Consider the following 23,345-nt stretch of genomic DNA (forward strand, 5'->3'; position numbering starts at 1 on the left):
TCAGGTATTTCGTCTACTGATCTCACTTGCAATGACTCATATAGCTACAGTGGATTGGTGACTCAAATGGACTGATTCATCTAAAACAGTCTCCTTTCATCTGGTTATCAGGAAGTCAGAATATCCTAATTCCCTTTCATGTGACCTTACTAGCAGGTTAGCTCCATACAGCGCATCCATACTATGGGTTCAGAGTTCCAATCAGCCAGAGGAGAACAAACGTATTGTGCAAGCACTTTTTAAGTCCTTGTTTGCATCATATTTGCTAATTTCTCTAAATCCTATTTGCTAATTTCCTTAAAGCAAATCATGTGATTATCAGATTCAATGGATACAGAAATAAATTCCATTTCTTGATTGAGGACCAACAAAGTTGCATTATATAGGGACAAGTGCACATGGATAATAGATATTATTGAAGTCGTCTTTGCAATCTACCACAGAGATCCAGCAAAGATCTACTAAGTTGGAGAATTGTGTGCAGAAAGCCCAAGAGCATCTTAATGCACAATCCAAGGGGACAGAGTTTGGAGAATGATGAAGTGGTTCCCCATGTCAAATACTGTCAAAGGGTCGAGTAAGACAAATCTGAAGATAAGTCACAGGATTTATTAACAAAGAGATTGCTAGTGCTCTTATCAGGAACAGTATCCAAGTGGTAAGGGCAGAACCACAGAGGGTTGAGGAGGGAATTGAAAGGGAGTAAATGCAAAGGGCTCATTCAGGAAGCCTAGTCTTGAAGGAGTGAAAACTACAGCAGTAAGAGAAAGTAGGATGACCAAATAGTCTTGTTCCTCCTTAATATAAGACATACATAAAACTGAGCACCATTAAGAGTTAATAGGAGAGACCAAAGAGAGGAATATCAGGTGCAGCTGCAGGAAAGAGAGAAATAAAAATAATGAAGATTGACCTTTAGACCTTTCTGTAACAAGAAGAAAGGTGAAAGCTATCAGAAATTGAAGGTGACTAAAGGCAAAGAAAGATGTAAGTGCATACCCACTTTCACACTGTCCTATGCAAGGGCCCAGTGTGTGGCTTTTCCCCACAAGTTACGGTACAAATAGAGTTTAGTTGATAGAACATTAAGTTTGGAATAAAAACAAACCTGACCTTAACACACATTAACTGAGCAGCCTGGTGAAAGTAATTGAGCATTTCTGATAATCTATGTTTCAGCCCATGCATAGAATCATAACAGACACACACTATTGGTGAAGATTTTATGTGATAACATATCTGAAGATAACATACAACTTCAGTTTTCTCCTCCATCAACAGCTCCAGCTCACCGAATGGGTTGCATGGCATCAGGCAAATTGTGACACCTTTCTGAGTTCTTGTTTCTCCATCTATAGAAGTGCAGACTGACAAATGGGCTTTCCAGCTCCTTCCAATATTGATGTTTTAGGTACCTTTACATCTCAGGAATGGCTTCAGCCTATAACCCATCAGGCATTTGGGAGGACAAGTTTATATGACGGTAGAGAAAAGGTCCAGAGTGGACATCCTGGAAGCTCCTCGAAACCATGAATGATGCCGTGCAGGCTTTGAATGAAGAGCCAAGAATCACAGAGCCTGGTGAACAAAGAAGTCTATGTGGTAACTTGATGGCAACCTTACTGAGTGAAGTACCTTTCTAGAAATTTTACAATCCTTCTCTGGAACTGGCAACCTGACAGCTGCCAAATCTCATGCCTCTCCTCATCCAGTAAATATTTACCAAATGCCTATTGTGGGCCAAGCATTCTGCTAGACATTTGGAGTATAATAGTGATCAAAGGCATCATTTTGAGCAGCTAATATTCTAATAAAATATATGTTATATGGTAATAAGTGCTATAGAGAAAAAAATAAAGCAAGGAAAGGGAGAGGGGGAGCTGCTGGATAGATGCAGGTGTTACTTTAAATAAAACTGTCAGAGAACGCTTCACTGAGAAGATGATGCTTAAGTAGAGACCTAAGAATGATGAAGGCAACAGCCCTTTGGACATTTGGAGAAGATCAAACCAAGAAGAGGAAACAGTAAGTGTCAAGGCAGGAACGTATCAGTTATGTTCAAGCCCAAATTCAGGAACAACACTTGTCATGGCCACAATGCACAACATTATGAGACTCCTTTCTAGATATTTGCATAGAGCTCAGTTAATATAATAAGTATTAAAAATCAAATAGATTCAGGTTCCCACAACTCTGACCCCTGCTGTCCCGTTGCTACACATAGCCATGAGTTACTTGCAATGCACCATGATATCTACACTGATTTATCATAAGTTCACACAGCCTCTAGATATGGTTTCCTCAGCAACCATACTTTTCTTCTTGTTATATTAGTTTCCTTTTCTTTTTAAAGGATAAAACTACTAGTTGGGAAATCTATTTTGTTCAGCTGTAAGTCATTTCCCTATTAACACTATCCAAAACATACTTTAAGATTAAAGCTTTTTCCTTTGGAGAATAAATTCCACATTTCAGCATAGCCATCCAGTCCCCAGGATTATTTATTCCCACATAGCAATGACCCCCTAACTTGCAGTTTCTCTGTCACATTCTTTCTTATGCCCCCAATTTTATTTTTGCTTCTATGTGATAAATTTCAGGCAATCTTGAGCCAACAAGAAGCAAATTTTGAGATAAGGATGTAAAGGTGTTAAAAGCATTTATTATGAGCCCAAGGGTGTCTACTTAAAATGCTGATGTTCTGTTATCCACCTGATATAATTGAGAAGCTGAGAATCTGGAGTGGTGAATTTCATTCCATGGCTTTTCACAATTTTCAAAGCCTTTTCATATGCCTTAATTTACTGTCACGTCATTCCCTCCCTCACTATTGACCTCCTAATTGCTAAATTCCATGGAAATTCTGGGTTTCCACTGACCTTGGCCTCCCTGCAGCATTTGAAGCTCTTGACACATTTGCTGCTATGTTCTCAGCAGTGTGATTCTATCCAGTTTCTTCCCATCACTTTCTTTACCAGACCTCATTGGTAGACATCTCTTTCTTAACACACTCCAGTTTTGGTGTTTCCCTGAGTTCTGGCACAGCCCTTTTTATTGTAAGATATCCAAATCCTCTTGAGTCCCCTGCCTTGTATATGCCAAGGATTCCCAAACATAGCCTCTAGTCTTAATCACTTACTCTCCACTCATCTGACTCTGAGTTTCCAGTTGTCAGGAGGACCTGGGGGTCTCACAGGTGCCACAAACTCAACAAGTCAATAACCAAATGGTTTGTATCCAGTGCCTTTGCACATGATGTTCTGTACTGACTTTCTTTCTCTCATCCCCACTGTGGCCCCAACTAGTACATTTTCACAACCCATTCCCTATTCAGACTTTTGCTCAGACATTGTGTCCTCTGTGATCCTTCCTGAAACAACAATCAATTTCTCCTTTATACTTCTTCTGCAATAAATAACTTTGTACTATTGCTGCGATGAACATTTATCACTGCATATACACACTATGCTGTTACTTTTCCTGCACTAGGATTTTCAAAGTCATCAATGATTTTGTTGATCTGTACTTCCCCAGTGCCTAAAACTGCAGTCAATAAATGTGTATTGAATAATAAAAGAAAGAAGGTGAGGAGGGAAGGAAGGAAAAAGGAAAGTAGCAAGGAAGGAAGGAAGGAAGGAATGGTTGACAGAAAAGAGAGGGAAAGAGAAAAGAAAGGAGAGTGTCCTAATCAATTTTTTTTGCTTGTAACAGAATACCTTAAACTGGGTAATTTATAAAGAAACAAAATATATTTCTTACAGTGCTGGAGGCTGGGAAGTTGAAGGTCAAAGAGACACATCTGGCAGTGATAGCCTTCTTGTCGGTTAGGACTCTGCAGAGTCCCAAGGTGATGAACAGCATCACATGGCATGAGAGTTGAGTGTATTAATACACTAGATCAGGTCTCCCTCCTCTTATAAAACCTCTACTGCCACTCTAATGATAAACCATCAATCCATTAATTCATTATCCATGAATGAATTAATCCATACATGAGGGTTCTATCCCAATCACTTCTTAAAGGCCCCAGCTTTTAATACTGCCATGTTGGGGATTTTCAACATGAGTTTCTGAGGGGCCATTCAAACCATAGCAGGAGTTCTCAAAACATGTCTTAATTTATATATAGAAAAAAACAGATTCCGGGAAATTTTAAAACTTGCCCAAATCCCCATGGCCAGAAACTGTAATTCCCACACTCAGATGCAGCCTTTTGATTTCAAATGACCAGCACTTTCCTCCTACACTACAGGAGCCTCAGCTGCCACTTTTCCTTCTGTTTTGCTAGAAAATAGCATGGGCATTTTTAAAAAGATAAACCAGGACGGATAATTCTTTTGGCCTACAACTGGGACAGGATTTTTCACCCAGCCTTCCCTGTGCTTCTGCAACTTAAGAGAGAAAAATTATGTTGATCTCAGCAGTCAGCAGGAAGTCATCAAAGCATTTCTCAGACAAATCCTACAGGACTGAAGGTGTCCAGACACATCTAACCCCAAGTGAACAAGTTGGGAAATGAAAGGTTGTGAGCACGGCTCTCTCCTGCCAACCCGGTCTCTGGCATTGCAGTCGCATTGCTTTTAGAGCTTTCAGAGCCCCTTGATCCTCTGCCCTATGGAAGCACTCCATCCAATGCCAGTGAAATAGCTAAATCCAGTAGGCAAAATGAATACACTGGACATTTCTGTCTACTAGACTTTCCTTGATAATGAGTGAGCATAAGAGGATGAGGATGAGGATGAGAAGAAGAGAAGGGCCTGGCTCTGTCCTCACTCCTCACCAGGCAGCTTGGTACTGGCCTGCTTCAATGCGCACAACGTGTCAAGTGAAACATTGGCCAGGATTCCTGAATAACTCAGCCTTTTGCTCTCAGAGTCCAGACTGGGGCCCTTACTTCGTCATTGGCAGGAACTAGCTACAACGGAAGGGGAGTAGCACAGCAGGGCGACTGCCAGAGGGCAAAGGCTTCTTTAGAGCTCAATGCTGAGTGAGCTTCTCACTCCCACCAGGCCCTTCCAGTTATGAAAATTTGCTGCCGTTTGGAGATTGTGGCAGCAGTGAAGGTACATAGCTCAGCTCTCTCACTTCGAGAAAGGGCTTTCCTTTCAGCTGCAAGGACTGCAGTTATCTGATGGCTTCTAGCTGTCTAGTCCTCTGATTTCACCTCGGTTTCAAGGAAGGCTCTACTCTTCCAGGGCAGCCCCCAGCTATGGCGGGTGTTCTAGGACTTGGACATTTCAGTCCTATGCAGGACTCCTCCAGTGGATAATCCTTGCCCTGGGGCTATTTTTGGGTTGGTCAAGGCTTTATGAGATCAGCACTACAGTCAGAGTTTCCCTCCCTCCTCCACACTCTGTCACAGGCTTTGCACTCCAACCCCAATAAGTCTTTTGCACTCCTAACTCTATATCAGCACCTGCTTCCAGGAGAATCTAAATGACACAGTGGTCTCTCCTGGGATCCTGCCATTTATCTGTGCTTCCCAGTGATGTTTACTCTTCTTTTTCTATTTGGTGATATTTTTACTCTACCTATTTAATGATATTTTTGCTCTGTTTGTTACTATCCATTCATCAGTTGGAGGTTGACTGTAGCATAACTGGGGAAAGAAGACACCATTTTCAAATGCAACATTAACTTTGTGTACTAAAAGAGAAATCACTTCACTAAGGATAATTACTTCGACTAACATTCTAACCTCAACATCCATTGTATGGCTTCCAGTTTATGCACTCATGGACACAGGCCTGAGCTCTAAAGGACTGTCCTTGTCCTGCCGCCACTTTAAAAAGTTCTAATTGTCAACTTTCCTAACTTTATCTGGGCATTCAAACACTGATTCTTAAAATGACAAATTACTGGTACAAACAAAAAAGATTAAATATAAAGACAAATTTGGGTTTTTTCCTTTCCAAAATATAGTCTATTTTTGCCTCTTTAATCTTATTACTAGCTGGGTAGGGACTTTCAGTTCACAGCCCATTCCCCTGACGGGAAGTAAGACAGGAGAATTCCTTTGGTGGTAGGAGGGGGCATTAGAAAGTCGAACGGAAGAAGGAGGATGGAAAGTATCCTATGAGTTAATTCATAACTCATTTTTGTAATGAGAGCTGTTGGGGTTCCTCCCTGCGTCCTTTCCCAAGCCAGTGCCGCCATCCCCGGATGATGTGAGTACTGGCTGCTTGTGACTCACTGACCCCTGCCCCCTCCTCTGAAGAAATGACATAGGCTGATCTGCAGCTGACCTACCACTACCCTGGGCAATAATCAGTGACTTACTGAGATGGAGGCCTGAATAACTGGCCCCCATTCCTAAGGTAAGTTTTTTTCCTTCAGGCCAGTTCTTTGCGTCCTAAAAAAACTTCTCTACAAAATAGTCACTGTGGTAATGGCCATGCTATTTGTGAAATTGGTAAGAAATAGGCATCGATTTTGCCTCAATTCACATAGAAAAAAAGGTTAATTTATTAATCTATCCATTTACCCCACATTCATTTAAGATGTACTCTCTACATATCTCTAAGCTATGCTGATCTCAACATTATGGCTTAAAAACTTAATGGCTTAAAATAATGATAACCTTTATTATTCTCATGAATCCAAAATATGGGCAGAGGTGTCAAAGATAACTCATCTCTGCTCCACATGACATTAGCTGGAGCAGCTCAAAGGCTGGGCACATTCTCATCCTTTCAATGTGGCAGCTGATGCTGGCTGGTGACTGAGCCCTCCACTGTGACTGAAATTACCACACATAGCCTTTCGCATGGCTGCTAGGTTTTCTTACAGCATGTTGGCTAGGTGCCCCAAGAAAACCAGGCAGAACTTGTATCACCACTATGACAACCTCAGAGTCTCACAGCATCCTTTCCACCATAGTCACTTGCCTATCCAGATTCAAAGAAAGAAACTGCTCAGTGGAGGCATGTCCATGTCACTCTGTAAAAGGTCATTGGAATGGGATATATATATGTATATATGTGTGTATATATATATGTGTGTGTATATATGTGTGTGTGTGTGTGTATATATATATATACACATATGTATATAGCCAACTTTGGAAAATACAATCTTCAACAAAAATATAAGAGGTACACCCAAAGCCAGTTGACCTTTATAGCCACTTTCATAGGGTGATGTGAGTATAAGCCAGAAAGCAAGAGTGGGAGTGAGCCCAGGGAAGTATGGTACCAGCATGCCCAGCCTTCCTAGGCTAGAGCAGAAGGCCAAAGGGATTGTCATTTTCATAACATCCCTGAGAACACAGTACCCACTAGCTGTGTACATCAGATGCTATCTTCTCTCTGCTTTTCCAATCATAGCAGAAACTGTTGTAGCCAGTTTTATGGTTGATTTTATGGTTGACTCCCTTTTTTTAGGTAAAGGAAAAATACCAGGTGAAATTAAATGTAATTAAGGATTCTTGAACAGATAGAAACATGGAAAACAAAATTGCAAACCCTTGCAATATCTTATTATAGAGAAGCAATTGAAGCTATGCATTCCTCTAATGTCTGGGATTGCCAAAAGTAGTAATTTTTTTCATTATCCTTCATGTTTCCTTATTGAGCATATTTCTTTAAAGAAATCAGAGCCACAAGAAACAATTTTGTCTGTCCTATTAGTCCTGATATCTATGTAGTAGGCAGGGGGCAGAGAAAATAAATTACAAAGGGCGTGATCTTCAATGCCAGCAGAGCTTGGGTCCAAATCCTAGTTTTACTGTTTATTAACTTTATAACCATGGACAAGTTGCTTAAACTCCTTGAGCCACATGCAGCAAATATTTATTGAGTGCCTATGCAAGCCAAGCAATGTTTTAGGTACTGAAGACAAAACAAAACAAACAACATCAAAACACAAAGTCCCTGCCTTCACGGAGTATGCATTTTAGAGGGAGAATGAACAAAAAGCAGCTTATGTCAGTGGTGATAAGTGCTATGCAGAAAAAAATAATACAGGAGAGAAAGAACAAAGCATGAAGAAAGTAGGGTAAAACTGGACCAGTAAGACCTCTCTTACGATAACCTGGAGGGAAGGAGGGAGACAGCCACATAGATGTCTGAGGAAAGAACATACCATAAAGAGGAAACAAATGCGAAGAGCCTGAGGTTCCATTGTGCTTGTCGTGTTTAAGGAACAGTGACACGAAACCCCAAGGAAGTCGAAGTGACAAAAGTAAGTAGAATGGAGGGGAAAGATGGAAGAGGAGATTGGGAAACAGAAATGTATGTAGCCAGACCATGGAAGCCTTCATAGACCACAATAAGAATGGCAGGTTTACTGCAGAGTGTGGCAAGCCATTGGATGGCATTGGACAGAGAAGTGATATGATCAGACCTCAGTGTTTTTCATGAATCACTTTGGCCACTGGGTGGAGAGCAGGGAGTCAAAGGTGGAAGTAGGGACACCAGTTAGGAGACTGTTCAAACAGTCCAAGTGAGAGATAGTTGTGGCTTGGATCAACAGGCAAGTAAGGAAATAAGAAATGGTTTGATCCTGGTTATATTCTGAATATAAGGGCCAAGGGAATGTGCTGATGGAACAGAAATAATAAAAGTATGGGAAGGCTGTTATGAGAATAAAACAAATAATGTGTGAAGTACCTTGCATACTGCCATATTCTCAGAGAATACGATTTGCCAGCCAACTTCTGCCCCACGCTCCTACATTTCTTACGAGTAAAGCAAAATCCCTGAGAATTCACATGATATGTTGGAATGATAGGAGGGAAGAGAGGGGAGAGGAAGTTCCTGCTTTAGGGAGCACAGACACAGCTGCCTTCCTTCCTCCCAGGCTGCCAGAATTCATTCCACCCTGGAGTGCCCTAGCTAAGAGGAAACTAGAAATCCTACACAGGTCAGCTAGAAAAATTACAAGTGTTCTCTCTCTACCTCAGCCCTTTGCATATGCCACTTCCTCCCTCTCAAATCCTCCTTTGCTTTGGTTCTGCATCTGGGACCTGCTACTGATCCTGTAAGAGTCAACTTGTAACTAGAGAGCAATTTTCAGGACTCCTACCCTCACTTTGTCCCTCTTCCTTCTATGTCAGATACTGTCTCTGTCGCTTCCCCATCAAGCAGAAGCTTGCCATTACTTCATACTTTATGGCACGGGGATCATGGCAGGATAGAAAATCCATCCACATTACTTTTTTTGTCTACAAAGACAATGTTGTTTCTTTGTTTGTTCTGTAACTGGTATGTTCTTCCTCACAAGCATCCCCCAGGTGAGTAAAATAAGAAAACTAAATTTAGTTTAAGCTGTGATTCTTGGATCTGATTCTAAATGTAAAGACTATTGAATTAAACTAAATCCTCAGAGATCCTCAGAGTCTCTGCCAAGTCTAAATCTATATTATTGGTAGGGTCACCTCACCTCTCCCTACAGGCAAGTGGCTGTCCCCATGGCAAGTCTCTCCTCTCAGCACACCTCCTTTCCCTTCCTGAGTTATGTTCATGCCACTGGAAAACCAAAGGTAATTCAGGGTTGCCAGCTCCATCCCATCCACAGCTCTGGTCATTTGATTCCTTTATCCCCATTTCCATCTCCCTTCCCCCTTCCACATCTGCCAGAACTAGACAGAGTGGATTTTCCTCCCTGATTTTTCCGGATTTGCAGTGACCTCCCATGCACAAAATTCTATGACCAACTCTCTTGAGATTTCTGAAGCTCTTCTCATAGGCTCTATCTCATCCCCCTGAGTGTATTATCAGGTGGGTGGGCCGTGGAGAAGGGAATCTAGTGTCCTTGAATTGACTCGGTGCCCTATGACTCTCTTCTGGCTTAGGCTGTGAAGAGGTAGGGCTAGGCTGTGCTCTAGAGTGTATTCCCTCAGGGAAGGTCAGTCCCACCCCAAGCATTCAGCCAGAAGCTGCTATGATGTCCCTGGCTGGTGTGACTAGCCTCTCTGTTTCTTCAAGAGCTGGAGGTACAATTCCTCCCTTGGACTCTCCCTGATGCCTCTCAGAGATACTCAAAGTCTCTGCCATGTCTAAGTCCATACTTGCTATAGGGTCATCTTCCCTCTCCCCACAGGCAAGTGGCTGTCCCCATGGTAAGTCCCTCCTCTTGGAACATCCCCTCTCCATTCCTGAGTTCTTTTCATGCCACTAAAGGAACTAAAGGTAATTCAGGGATGCCAATTCCATCCCCATTCACAGCTCTGGCCATTTGATTCCTCTGGCCCCCTTTCCATCTTCCTTCTTCTTCCTACATCTGCTATAACTAGAAAGAGCAAATTTTCCTCCCTGTCTCTTCCGGATTTGCTGTGACCTCCCATGCATAAAATTTTATGACCTACTCCACCAGACCTACTTCTGCTATGTTAAATGGGAACTAAAATAATTTAGAACACTTTCTATCTCAATGAAGACTGTCCTTCAAGCCTGTGTCTGTCATCTAACATCACGATAATGCTGCATAACAAACAACTACAAAAACTTAGAGTACTCTAAATGAGCACTTATTTAGCTCATGTATCTGGATGTTGACTGGGGTCAGCTGACTGAGGCTGGATTCCATGGAGGTGGTTCAGCTGGGGTGATTCTGCCCATTTGTTTCTCTTCTCTCCCCTGTGACAAGCAAGCTAACCCAGGCACATTATTCTCAAGGTGGTGGTGGAATAAAGGAAGAAGCCCAAATGAGCAAGCATCTTTCCAGCCTCTACGGCCTCAGGTCTGCTGATATTCCACTGGCTAAAGCAAGTCACATGGAGTAGTGTAATATGCTCCCCTCAAATTAAAGAGCACTTTAACTTGCATGTGTAAGGTTATTTCTGATGAGGAAGTAAAAAGCAAGGACATGAACATGCACATCTGGAATATTGACTATTTTAGAATGACTCTTCTACAATCCCTATTTCCATACCTCCACCATGAGACTGATGATTATTTTGGACCAACTTGAATTATTATCCCTGTTACAGAATTAATCTATTAATCAGTTTCTCACCATTAAGTTGCAACCCCTCTTAAGGTCAGGGGCCATGTTTTATTTATCTTTGTAAGCCCTGAGTGCCTCGATATAGTATCTGTAATGGATAACATAGTTGCCTTCTGTTCATAGAGTCCACCTTTCCCTGTTGCCTGGCAGTCATATGCTTTGGATGACTTTGAGCACACTTCCAATTTTAGGCATAGACACTGTATTAGTTCATTTTCACACTGCTGATAAAGACATACCTGAAACTGGGAAGAAAAAGAGGTTTAATTGGACTTACAGTTCCTCATGGCTGGGGAGGCCTCCGACTCATGGCAGGAGGTGAAAGGCACTTTTTACTTGGTAGTAACAAGAGAAAATGAGGAAGATGCAAAAGCAGGAACACCTGATAAAACCATCAGATCTGGCGAGACTTGTTCACTACCACAAGAACAGTATGGGGGAAACTGCCCCCATGATTCAAATTCTCTCCCACCGCGTCCCTCCCAAAACATGTGGGAATTATGGGAGTACAATTCAAAAAGAGATTTGGGTGGAAACACAGAGCCAAACCATATAATTCCACCCCAAACCCCTCCAAATCTCATGTCCTCACATTTCAAAACCAATCATGCCTTCCCAACAGTCCCCCAAAGTCTTAACTCATTTCAGCATTAACCCAAAAATCCACAGTCCAAAGTCTCATCAGAGACAAGGCAAATTTCCTCTACCTATAAGCCTGTAAAATCAAAAGCAAGCTAGTTACTTCCTAGATATAAAATGGGAGAAAATAGCCAAAACAAAGGGGTTATAGCGCCCATGCAAGTCCGAAATCCAGCAGGGCAGTCAAATCTTAATGCTTCAAAATGATCTCCTTTGACTCCATGTCTCATATCCAGGTCACTCTAATGCAATAGATGGGTTACCATGGTCTTGGGCAGCTCTGCCCCTGTGGCTCTTCAGGGTACAGCCTCCCTCCTAGCTGCTTTCGTGGACTGGTGCTGCATGTCTGCAGCTTTTCCAGGCACATGGTACAAGCTGTCATTGGATCTACCATTCTGGGGTCTGGAGGACGGTGGCCCTCTTCTCACAGCTCCACTAGGTGGTACCTCAGCAGGGACTCTGTGTGGGGACTCCGACCCCACTTTTCCCTTTCTCATTGCCCTAGTGGAGGTTCTCCATGAGAGCACCACCTCTGCAGCAACTATGCCTGGGCATCAAGGCATTTCCATACATCTTCTGAAATCTAGGCAGAGCTTCCCAAACCCCAATCCTTGACTTCTGTACACTCTCAGGCTCAACACCCACATAGAAGCTGCCAAGACTTGGGGCTTGCACCCTCTGAAGCCACAGCCCAAGCTCTACACTGGCCCCTTTCAGCCACAGCTGGAGCTGCTGGGATGCAGGGCACCAAGTCCTTAGGTGGCAACAGCACAGGGACCCTGGGGCTGGCCCACAAAACCACTTTCCTCCTCAGCCTCTGGGCTTGTGATGGGAGGGGCTGCTGTGAAGACCTCTGACATGTCTTGGAGACATTTTCTCCATTGTCTTGGGGATTAAAATTGAGCTCCTCATTACTTGTGCAAATTTCAGCAGCTGGCTTGAATTTCAACTCAGAAAATAATATTTTCTATTTTATTGCATTGTCAGGCTGCAAATTTTCTAAATTTTTATGCTCTGTTTCCCTTTTAAAACTGAATGCCTTTAACAGGACCAAAGTCACCTCTTGCATGCTTTGCTGCTTAGAAATTTCTTCCACCAGATACCCTAAATCATCCCTCTCAAGTTCAAAGTTCCACAAATCTCTAGGGCATGGGCAAAATGCTACCAGTCTCTTTGCTAAAACATAACAAGAGTCACCATTGTTCCAGTTCCCAACAAGTTCATCATCTCCATCTGTGACCACCTCAGTCTGGACCTTATTGTTCATATCACTATTAGCATTTTTGTCAAAGCCATTCAACAAGATTCTAGGAAGTTCCAAAGTTTCCCACATTTTCCTGTCTTCTCCTGAGCCCTCCAGACTATTCCAACCCTGCCTGTTACCCAGTTCCAAAGTCGCTTCCACATTCTCGGGTTTCTTTTCAGCAATGCTGCACTCTACTGGTACCAATTTACTGTATTAGTCCATTTTCATGCTGCTGATAAAGACATACCCAAGTCTGGGAGAAAAAGAGGTTTAATTGGGGTTACAGTTCCACACGGCTGGGGAGGCCTCAGAATCATGGCGAGAGGTGAAAGGCACTTCTTACATGGTGGCAGCAAGAGAAAATGAGGAAGAACAAAAGTGGAAACCCCTGATAAACCCATCAGATTTCATGAGACTTATTAACTACCATGAGAACAGTATGGGGGAAACCACCCCCATGATTCAAATGATCTCCTACTGTGTCCCTCTCAAAACACATGGGAATTATGGGCGTACAATTCAAGATAAGATTTGGGTGGGGACACAGAGCCAAACTATATCAGACATATCCCTCTATAAGTTTGTATGAGAATATGTCAAGGGCAAAGCTAATCAGTGAATGATATTCCCCTGGACACAGAGGAATATCCTAACTTCCTTGACATAAATGAGAAAATAGCCTGGTCCACATAGCCCTGGTCCACTGGCAGCCAAATTGCTCCCATCAGGAAAGCCAGTCTAGCACAAAGCAGACCTGAGAGAATCACAGATGAAAGAAGATGGAGAAATAAATTGGGCCCTGCCTCTTAAGTTTTCAGTTAAATACTTCACACTCCCATATCCCTACTCCTTGGCATTCTCTGTGCCCTTCATTGTGCTTAGTTTTTTCCATATCACTTATCACCTGAAATATTGCATATGTATTTATTGACATGAACACATTAACTTGTTGTTTCTCTATCTTCACACACTAGAAGGCAAGCTCCTTGTGGCTATAGACTGTTTTATTTACTGTTCTATCCTCAGCATCCAGAACAGTGTCTGAAACATAAAATGTACTCAGTAAGAATTTGCCAAATAGATGAATGAATGAGTGGATAAATTAACGAATAAATTACTTAGGTCAGGCCAGGCACGGTGGCTCACACCTGTAATCCCAGGACTTTGGAAGGCCGAGGCAGGTGGATCACGAGGTCGGAAGATCGAGACCATCCTGGCTAACACAGTGAAACCCCGTCTCTACTAAAAATACAAAAAATTAGCCGGGCGTGGTGGTGGGCGCCTGTAGTCCCAGCTACTCAGGAGGCTGAGGCAGGAGAATGGCGTGAACCTGGGAGGTGGAGCTTTCAGTGAGCCGAGATCGCACCACTGCACTCAGCCTGGGCAACAGAGCGAGACTCCATCTCAAAAAATAAAAAAATAAAATAAAATAATAAAAAAATAAATTATTTAGGTCAGTTTGAGTTTTCCATGAATTACCACTAGAAGATTCCTGATACACACTGTTCAATACACACTTGCTGAATAAGTGTGTATTGAATCCTGACACACACGGTTCAATACACACTTACTCAGCAAGTGTGTATTGAATAGTGTGTATCAGGATTCTTTTAGTGGTAATAAATGGAAAACTCAACCTAAATTGACCTAAATAATTTATTGATGGAAGAATTGATGAGAGCATGAGACACAAGAGCTGTCTTCAAATATTCAAAGGCCATGCTGTAAAAAAAATTAAAAAGAAGCATTAGATTCATTTCATTCATTCATTCATTCTGTGTGGTTTCAGAAGTGGAAGTTGTATTAAGTCTCAATATAAAGAACAGTTTTCTAACAAGCTGTTCAAGGTGGAATGTGTTGACACAGTAGGTAATGAGATTCCTGTCACTAGTGGTAAAACCGGTGAACCCAAGCTACTGATAGAAACTATAGAGAGTATTCTTGCAATAGTGACAGGCTAGATGCTGGATCATTCTCAATACTGATAATGTATAATTCTAGACTTCTTTCCTGGGCCTCCAGGATACATGTGCATCTTAAAATGTGAACAGGTGAGAATGTCTCTTCATTATGTAGCTGTCATTTGCGAAGATTTTCTGTCTAGTCTTAGCTATGACATCTAGTGTCCTGTGACTTTGGGAAGGTCAGCTTGCCTCGGGGAACCTCAGTTTACTTATCTGCAAAAGGAGGGGCTAGGAGTGAATAAATGAAATATTTCAAAATTATATTTGTGAGGACTGTTTGGCAGCTTGATGCTGTACTAAAAGCTTTATAGTAGCCTTGGTTTAATGTGATTTTAATAATTACAGAAATCTTTACACTGTAAGGGACTCAGTACTATTAACCTCTTTCTACAAATCAAGAAACAGACACTAAAAAAAACACTAAGTAATTTTTCCCAGGTCACAACACAAAGAACTTCTGAAACATGGAATCTGAATTATTAATCAGGACCCCAACTTGTTGATCTAGAGCTTTTAAGTCAATCAAGATTGAGAAAACTCCTACACTCTATAGTACCCAGGTAGGCTCTTCCATCTCTGAAGGTCTGGGATTACAATCTTCTCCCTCAGCCTGCATGCTAAGGATTCAAAACTAAAATCAACACAGGGCAGCAAGAAAAGCAGCCCATCCTGTACTGCTGGTTCCTCTGGGCTAAATATCTCCACATACCTGGATACCAAATCAATTCCCTAAATGTTTGTGTTTCTCAAACATACCCTACCTCTGTCCCTTCAAGATTTCTTGACCATAAGTAGACACTCTGAGTCAGAATTTTCCAATTAGGGAATCAGGACCAATGCGGGTAAAAAGGATAATATTGTTAGCATCTCCATTTTACAGATAGAAAAATTGAATTTTAATGAGGTGTTATAACTTGTGCCAGGTCACTCACAGCTATTAAGTTCCAAGACATTTGAACTCAGCAGTATAACTGAGTCTAAAAAGTCCATCTTCTTATCTTTCTTTCTTTTTCTCAAATATTGTCCTGGAAGAGATATAAATAATAGTTCAATCCACTTTATTTATACTTTTAGAGAAATGTAACTTCTCCTAATTTGAATTGTTGGAAGAATTATTAGAGGTATTACTTATCCACCTTCTCTCTAATGAATGGCCAGATAAATTATTGTGTAGAAACATTGTAAAGTTTCCTATTCCGACCTTTGATCAGTTAGCTACTGCCACAGTAATGCTGTGTAACAGAACACCCCTAAACTCAGGAGCTTAAGACAATGATCATTTACTGTCATGGGTATAGGGGCCAGTTGGGGGCAGCTTGGCTTCAAACCACTGCATCTAAGAGTTGCCTGACATAGGCTGGGTTCAGCCAGGTACCTCTACTTCAAGCTGCAAGGCTATACTCCATGTGTCTCTCATTTTCCTTGAACCGCCTAGGCAGAGTATGTTCTTCTCACAATCACAGGCATAAGAGAGCAAGTCAAACTACCCAGATGTTTTTTAAGTCTCTACTCGATATATCAAGTCTACTAACATTCCACCAACCAAAGACTATTCTATCACCAAACTCAAAGTCAAGGGAAAGCAAAGTACACTCCACCCATCAAGGTGGCATGGTACACTAGTTTGCTAGGGCTGCCATAATGAAATACCACAGAGTGGTTGGCTTAAACAAAAAATATTTATTTGCTCACTCTTGTAGAGTCTGGAGACCGGAAGTCCAAGTTCAAGGTATCAGCAGGTTTAGTTTCCCCTGAGGCTTGTCTTCTTGGATTGCAGATGGCCACCTTCTTGTTGTGTCCTCAAAGAGTTTTTTTATCTATGCATGTGATTTCCGAGTGTCCCTTCTTCTTTTTATGAGGATACCATCATATTGGATTAATGCCCCACCTTTGACCTCTTTAATATTAATTGCTTTTTTAAAGGCTGACAGTAATATTGAGGGTTAGGGCTTCCACATGTTAGTTTGTGCAGAACACAATTCAGTTCATAACATGGGGTTAGTAAATTTGAACAATAATGCTTGATCTCATTTTAAGTTTTCTACAACTTGTAGTCTGACTAACCACAGCTTCAAATTCTGACTTCACCACTTCATAGCTGTGCAACCTTAAAAAGACTATGTGTATTGCCCTACTTGTAAAACTGGAATAATAATAGTAATTAACTCATGCATTTGTTAAAAGTTAAACAATTTATAAAAAGCATGTAGCACAGGATTTTGCACAAAGTAATTGCTCAAGAAATGGTGCTTGTGTTATGGCTCTTCATAGTTAAGAAGCTTTCACTTTATTCAGGGAGGTTGCACGGGCTGTGGCCTCAGCCACATGCCTTCATTCTCAGGACCTGGATTCTCTCCTGTAGCGAATTCTATTCCCCCAAATCCATCTTCCTTCAATCTGTTTCTGCAATATGGTGACGCTTTAAAAAAAAAATCCACTTAACATTTCTCTGCCAATAAATTAGAGACCAGAAAGAAAGAAGATGGTACACACTTGTCTTTCTAGATATTTTGCAGATGGCTTGTTTGAAGCCATGTCATAGCCGCTGAGGCCTCAGCTAAGTGCTGGACTCTTCACAGCTATGTGAGAAGCCTGTGGGCTCAGAGGAGGACAGTGCATGCATTAAGTATTGTCCTTTGGGAGATTCTCTTGGGAGTTCTTTTGGGATTAAGGATATATGATCCAAACAATTTTTTTACTAACTTTACAGTCACTTTTCAGGATCAGGTTTGTTATTTCACAAGCTGCAGGCCACTGAGAAATCAGTAAAACATCTACTTCCAATGTCCTCTTAATGCCTTCTCAAAAGAACTGATTACCTACCCTCCCAGGGTCAATTCCTTCAAAAATTAATTATTGTGTCCAGTGGTCTTTAAACTCTCAGATCCCACCCCAAATATTCACAGCAAGCAGTTGGGCTGGGAAGCACAGATAAGGGTGCCAACATGTATTTCTTCTCTATATACCAACTTATTTAATGATCACAATCTGCCCAAAAAGTAGTTAATGTTTTCCACTTTTTACCGAAAACAAGATGTTAAAATTAAGTTTTGAGGAAGGCACCAAGACACAACAGGTGTACATGCCAAAGTTAGATGCCAGACAAAATGCTGGATATAAAAGGAAATGTTTGAGAACTATTTCCACATTGATTGGCTTCTATAGGCAAATCACAGATATGAAAAAAGGTTAGAATATGGAAAGAGAACATTTCCTTTGAAATATATCTACAGAGAAATGATACTCAAAATGTAGCCTCCAGACTAGCAGCATTAATAATTTAGCAACTTATTAGAAATGTAAATTATCAGACCCCACACCAGACCCACTGAATCAGAAACTCTGGGAGTGAGGCCCAGTAATTTCTGTTTTAATAAGCCTTCAGGTGATTCTGATGCAGGCCAGAGTTTGAGAACCACTGATCTAGAAAAAGCTATGTTCTGACTACCTCCTTTCCTCACCCAAGAAACATCCCTAGACTGCCAAGAGTAACCATTTGAGACCATCTGGGAAACCAGGGTCAATTTAACAAGTGGCCTCCCTCACTGCCAGCCATTTTCTAAGACTGGTTTACTCTAGTCATTTGTGGGGCATTATTCACCAACCCAGAGGATTTAGAAAAGACAGAAATAAAACCAGGCTGTCTATGAGAAGACTTCCAAGTTTTCTAAAGACATGTGGACTGGTGAAAAGTCAAAACCCTAACCCATCCCCTCTTCATTTCTGTGCCCTCATAGAGCTTGCCACACTGACTTTCTCTAATCCCTGGAAGAACAAAAGATGAGCCAGGGACTCCTGGGGAAGTTCCTCAAAGTCCCCACAGGGAACAGAGAGAATTGGCAGACCAGTTCCCCCTACTCACTCAAGCATGCAGACTCAAGTTCAGTGATGAGGAAGGTCTTTGAATGAATCACTCAGGAAGGCTAATATGTGTCTTCTGGATACTCAGTGGACTGAAATACAACCCTTGTCCTCTAAATAGTGGAGGACAGGGAACACAACCTGGCAAGTCGATTTAGTGCTTTCTAAAGTTCAGTGCATTAGTAAAGGTGTGCATCTGCAGGTTTTGTCAGTGCAAGGGGTATGTATTTTCCAGGCACCCAACAATAGTGGTATGCATAAAAGAGGCAGCACAGGCTCCTCTTAGGCACTGTATTAGTTTTCCAATGCTGTGTAACAAAGTATCACAAACTTAGTGCTTTAAAATGCCATTCATTTACTAGCTTACAGTTCTGCAGGTCAGAAGTCCAGGCACAGCATAACTCAGTTTTCTATTCAGGGCCTTAAGGAGCTATAATCAAGGTATCAGCTGAGCTGCATTCCTTTCCAGAGGCTCCAGGGAAGAATCTGCTCCCAAGCTCATTCAGGTTGTTGGCCAAATTCAGTTACTTGCTGCTGTAGAATGAAAGTCTTTGTTTCCTTGCTAGCTATCAGCTGGGGCTGCTCTCAGCTCCTAAATGCCACCCACATTACTTACCACATGGCCTCATCCATCTTAAAAACCAGCAACAGAAAATCCCTCTCACACTTCAAATATATGACTTCCTCTGTCTCTGACCTCTAGGCCCAGATTTAAAGGGTTTGTGTGATTAGATGCAGCCAACTTGAATAATCTCCCTTTTGTTTAACTCAAAGTCAAGTGATTGCTAAAGTAACCTACACTTAAGTACAAAGTCAACTAATGAATTAATATTAGTTGCATGTGCAGACCTTTTTTTGCCGTGTAGTGTAAAAATCACAGAAGTCATATCTCATCATAGTCTAAGATTCCACTCACTTTCAAGCGGAGGGAATTATACAAAGGTAAAGGTTATTTATGGTCATTTTAGGATTCTGCCTACCATAGACCATTTTTTAAAACTAGAGAGGTAAGTGGCCCCCAGCAGGTAGGAGATAAAAGTGGATAAAAGCTAGGGATCCTCCTTGGAGGTTAAGGATTTTGCAAAAAAAGGGATCTAAGTAAAAGGAATTCCCAAATAGCTCATGAAAGTGTCCTTTGAGAGAGAAATACAGGGGGGCTCTAAACTCTGCCAGACCTCAAAAGCAAGGAGCCAGAGAAGGAGAACACCAGTTGTCAGATGCATAAGAACTTTCTTGTATCCTTTTTTGCCCTCCACACTCTATAAATTTTCACCCTGGCAAGGACAAAACCTCTGCTAGCAAACCAGGGAAAGGAGTAAATGCTGGGACAAGAAAGAAAAGTCAAGTCATCACACTGTCTTCCCTGAAGGCAGGTGGCCATGAAATGCAGGTCTTCCCCAGGTAGGGGAAGTCTTATATTTGAATGAAGATTAAAGTCATGATTAATGTCTGGGCTGGACATGTTGTTCCAGAATTACAAGTGTGTTTTATTGTTCTTTTCGTATTCCTTTATTTAAAGTAGACACAGGTTTTCTGAGAATGAACAGAAAAGTTATGGAGACTCCTGAGCTTTTGTATAGTGGCATAGAAAAGCCCTTCTCCAATAAAAAAAAAAAAAAAAAAAAAAAAGTTCAAAAGAACAATATAAGACAAGGAGGAGGAGGCAGAAAAACTGCTGCACCTTGATTATACCCCAAGCATTATGGTTATTCCACATACTAATTACATACATGTGAGACAACTGAGACGATTAAAAGGTGAATTGACTTGCCCAATATACACAACTAGTGAGCTAATGAGTGACTGAGCTGGGATTGGAAATCAAGTCTTCCTAACTCTATAATGTATTACTTTACTATCATTCCAAATAGGAATTTTGACAGTAGGCACATTATGAATCTGAAGGACAGAAAGCCACAGAGGAGCTGCACAGAGATACACACCCACGCCCACTATGAGTAGGTATTTACCATCTCTTTTGTCTGCACCCGGCTTCCTTTCAAGCTGCAGAATCCAATATGATCTTCACTGTAGTGTCTCAGTACCTTTAAGAAGCCTTAACTGTTCTTCCTAGATGAAACTCCAGACATTCAGACTTTCTAAAAACAGGAGGTAAGGACTCTGTTCTGAGAATAATCTAGTACCTCCCGGATAATCAATCAGTGTGATCTATTCATGACCAGAGGATTTAGTTCACTTGAGATAATTCTTTCTCAGTCTTAGTGGGAAGAAAAATATGCAACAGTCTCCAATTTTTGTCTTCCAACCAGAATAACAGTAGAAGTTTTCTGGGGTGACCATATCCCAGTGTAGTGAGAGAGGAAGGAGCGCTCTCACTGGAAGAGTAAGTGCACTCACTGTGGTTTGTGTCTTCTCTTGTCCAAGCAGCAAATTGCTGCAAAAGAGGAAACAACGACAGAGAAGGAAAATCACACGTACCAGCTCAAGCCAGGAGGAACTGAGGAGCTGGGACACGCATAGGACATTGGGCAGTTAAACGAGGCTCAAAAAGGAAACTGAGAAATAAGGTCACAGAGCACAGTAGAGTAGAAACAACAAGGACAGAGAGCTAGACAGCCTGTGCTGTGTGCAAATGTGGGATTCTAGACATGCTTAACCAGCCCATGTGAATCTCTTTCCCTCATCTGATAAACAGGCATGCAGCTCCCTAGAATTGCTCTAGAGGATGAAATGAAATAACATTTATATAATTGGTACTTAGTTGACTTGACTCTTGGTTCTTGCCACAACCAATACTATATGTTTTGGCCATTGCCCTAGGAAATTGAAATTTTTAGAGAAGTCTTCGAGATTTATATAAATAATATAGTTCAAATCAGTTATGATATTTGTAATCAATATGGACATCTACACAGCCTGTGCTCCTCCATTCACCAATTCCTTAGTTCTATTGGGTAGAGTCCATCACAAACATTTCTCATGAGGCTGGTGGTCAGACCAGACTCTCAGGGGGAAGATGGACCTGACTATTCCCTCCATTTTCAGAATCAGAGATGGAGTGAATGAAGAAACATAAAGCAGGAATAATTGTATTCTAACCTGGAACACGAAACCTGAGTGCTCTGCGAATATATTTCCACAGCACAAAAGAAGGGAAAAGAGAACTGTAGCAGAAAACACAAGGTACAAACTGGCAGCCAATCTTGAGTGGCTGACTTTGCAACCCATCCAAGCTGATAAAGCTGCAGCCACATAGGAATCCTCTTATCTGATTGTCAGCCAAGATGAGAATGTGCCACTGGACCTTGAAAACTTTAGCTGTTTAAGCAATTGAAATGCCCTTACTTGAAATTTCATGAGAAATGTCTTCACTTGTCTTTCTTAGTTATTGTACTTTTGCTTGGTGTTAAGAATGCCTAGATAACTAGTCAACATCCTCATCCACAAGGAACTCACAAATAACAGGAAAAACAGATATCATGTTAATCAAGGTAATTAATGCCATCTGCCCAACATACCCAACATTTTAGTGGCTTAATACATTACAAGTTTATTTCTTGCTTACATCATGTCCAAATGTGGGTTGAGTGGCCTTCCTTCATCCTGTAGTTACACAATCTGAGGCATAAGACCTTCAAGATCAAAAAGAGATGGCTGGTAGATGGCGGGAGGATCACATGGGATGATTTCAAAAGTCGAGCTCGGAATTGGTACACATCACTTCTGCCCATACCTCATTGGCCAGAACTCAGTCATATGGAGCCAACCTAATGGCAAAGGGGTCTGGGAAATATAGAGGAACACACAACACACTGTTGCTGAGTCTTAACAGTTTCTGCCATGGAAAAACAAATTTATAATGGCAATGCAATGAGTTAAGTGCAAAACGGCATAGGTTTGTGATGACACAACGAAGGGAGTAGTAAATTCTGCTTGGGCAGATCTAAAAAGGTTGCATGGGAAAGAAGACACATGATATGAGCCCTAGAAAAAGAACAAGAGCAAGATAATTGTGGGAAAGAAAAGGGGCATTTTAAGGCAGAGGCATGGATGCATGGACTAGTGTGGCAAGTTTAGGAATTGTAAAAAAATGGGATGCCTGGAAAAGAGTGTGGATAAGAAATGCATGGAATAGAGACTGGAGCTGTGAGTGAGAACTAATCCTGAGGTTAGGAGGAAAATTTCGGGGACACAGTAAAGGCATCCTTGAACCTAGGGTTCTTACCAGGCATCAGGAGAAAGTCTGGACTCCAGGTATGATCAGATATGTGAATCGAGTCCTTGTAGACCTTCAGCCAATAAGCAAGCGAAGCCATCTTCACAGGGTTAACAAGAATTCTGAACAGAAATATGGTTATAATTAAACATCAGTCATGCTGCACTTGGCCCACTTCCTTGCCAAAATCACATAGCACTAGATAGTGACAATTTGCATCCCCATTGCTGCTGTAGACAAGATCTCTGACAGAATTATAACGCTTTTGTTTAAGCATCACTTAAGATGTCTTTGAGATCCCAAATTCCAGTGGAATGGCTGAAGCCAATCAGTTGGAAGACCCCCACAGAGGAATCAAATCAGAATAAAAATATAGTTTCTTCATCCCCTTGTCCCATGACTTTACCCTGCACTCTTCAACCAGTCAACATTCTCCACAATTCGGTCCACTCCAAAATCCTTAAAAAACCCTAACCTCAGGGAGAGGGATTTGAGGGTTCCCCCCATCTCC

General features: G+C 41.6%; 1 long non-coding RNA gene across 1 annotated transcript in view; it reads right to left on the reverse strand.

Annotated features, from left to right (window-relative positions):
* Positions 1-23,345, reverse strand: part of LOC134761127 (uncharacterized) — a 233,400-nt gene that overhangs the window by 6,857 nt on the left and 203,198 nt on the right. The window contains exon 5 of the long non-coding RNA XR_010139407.1: positions 15,729-15,821. This is a non-coding gene — a long non-coding RNA (uncharacterized LOC134761127). The remainder of the gene's footprint in view (positions 1-15,728; positions 15,822-23,345) is intronic.

Source organism: Pongo abelii, chromosome 2 (assembly GCF_028885655.2).
Source record: "Pongo abelii isolate AG06213 chromosome 2, NHGRI_mPonAbe1-v2.0_pri, whole genome shotgun sequence".
Classification (NCBI taxonomy): Eukaryota; Metazoa; Chordata; class Mammalia; order Primates; family Hominidae; genus Pongo; species Pongo abelii.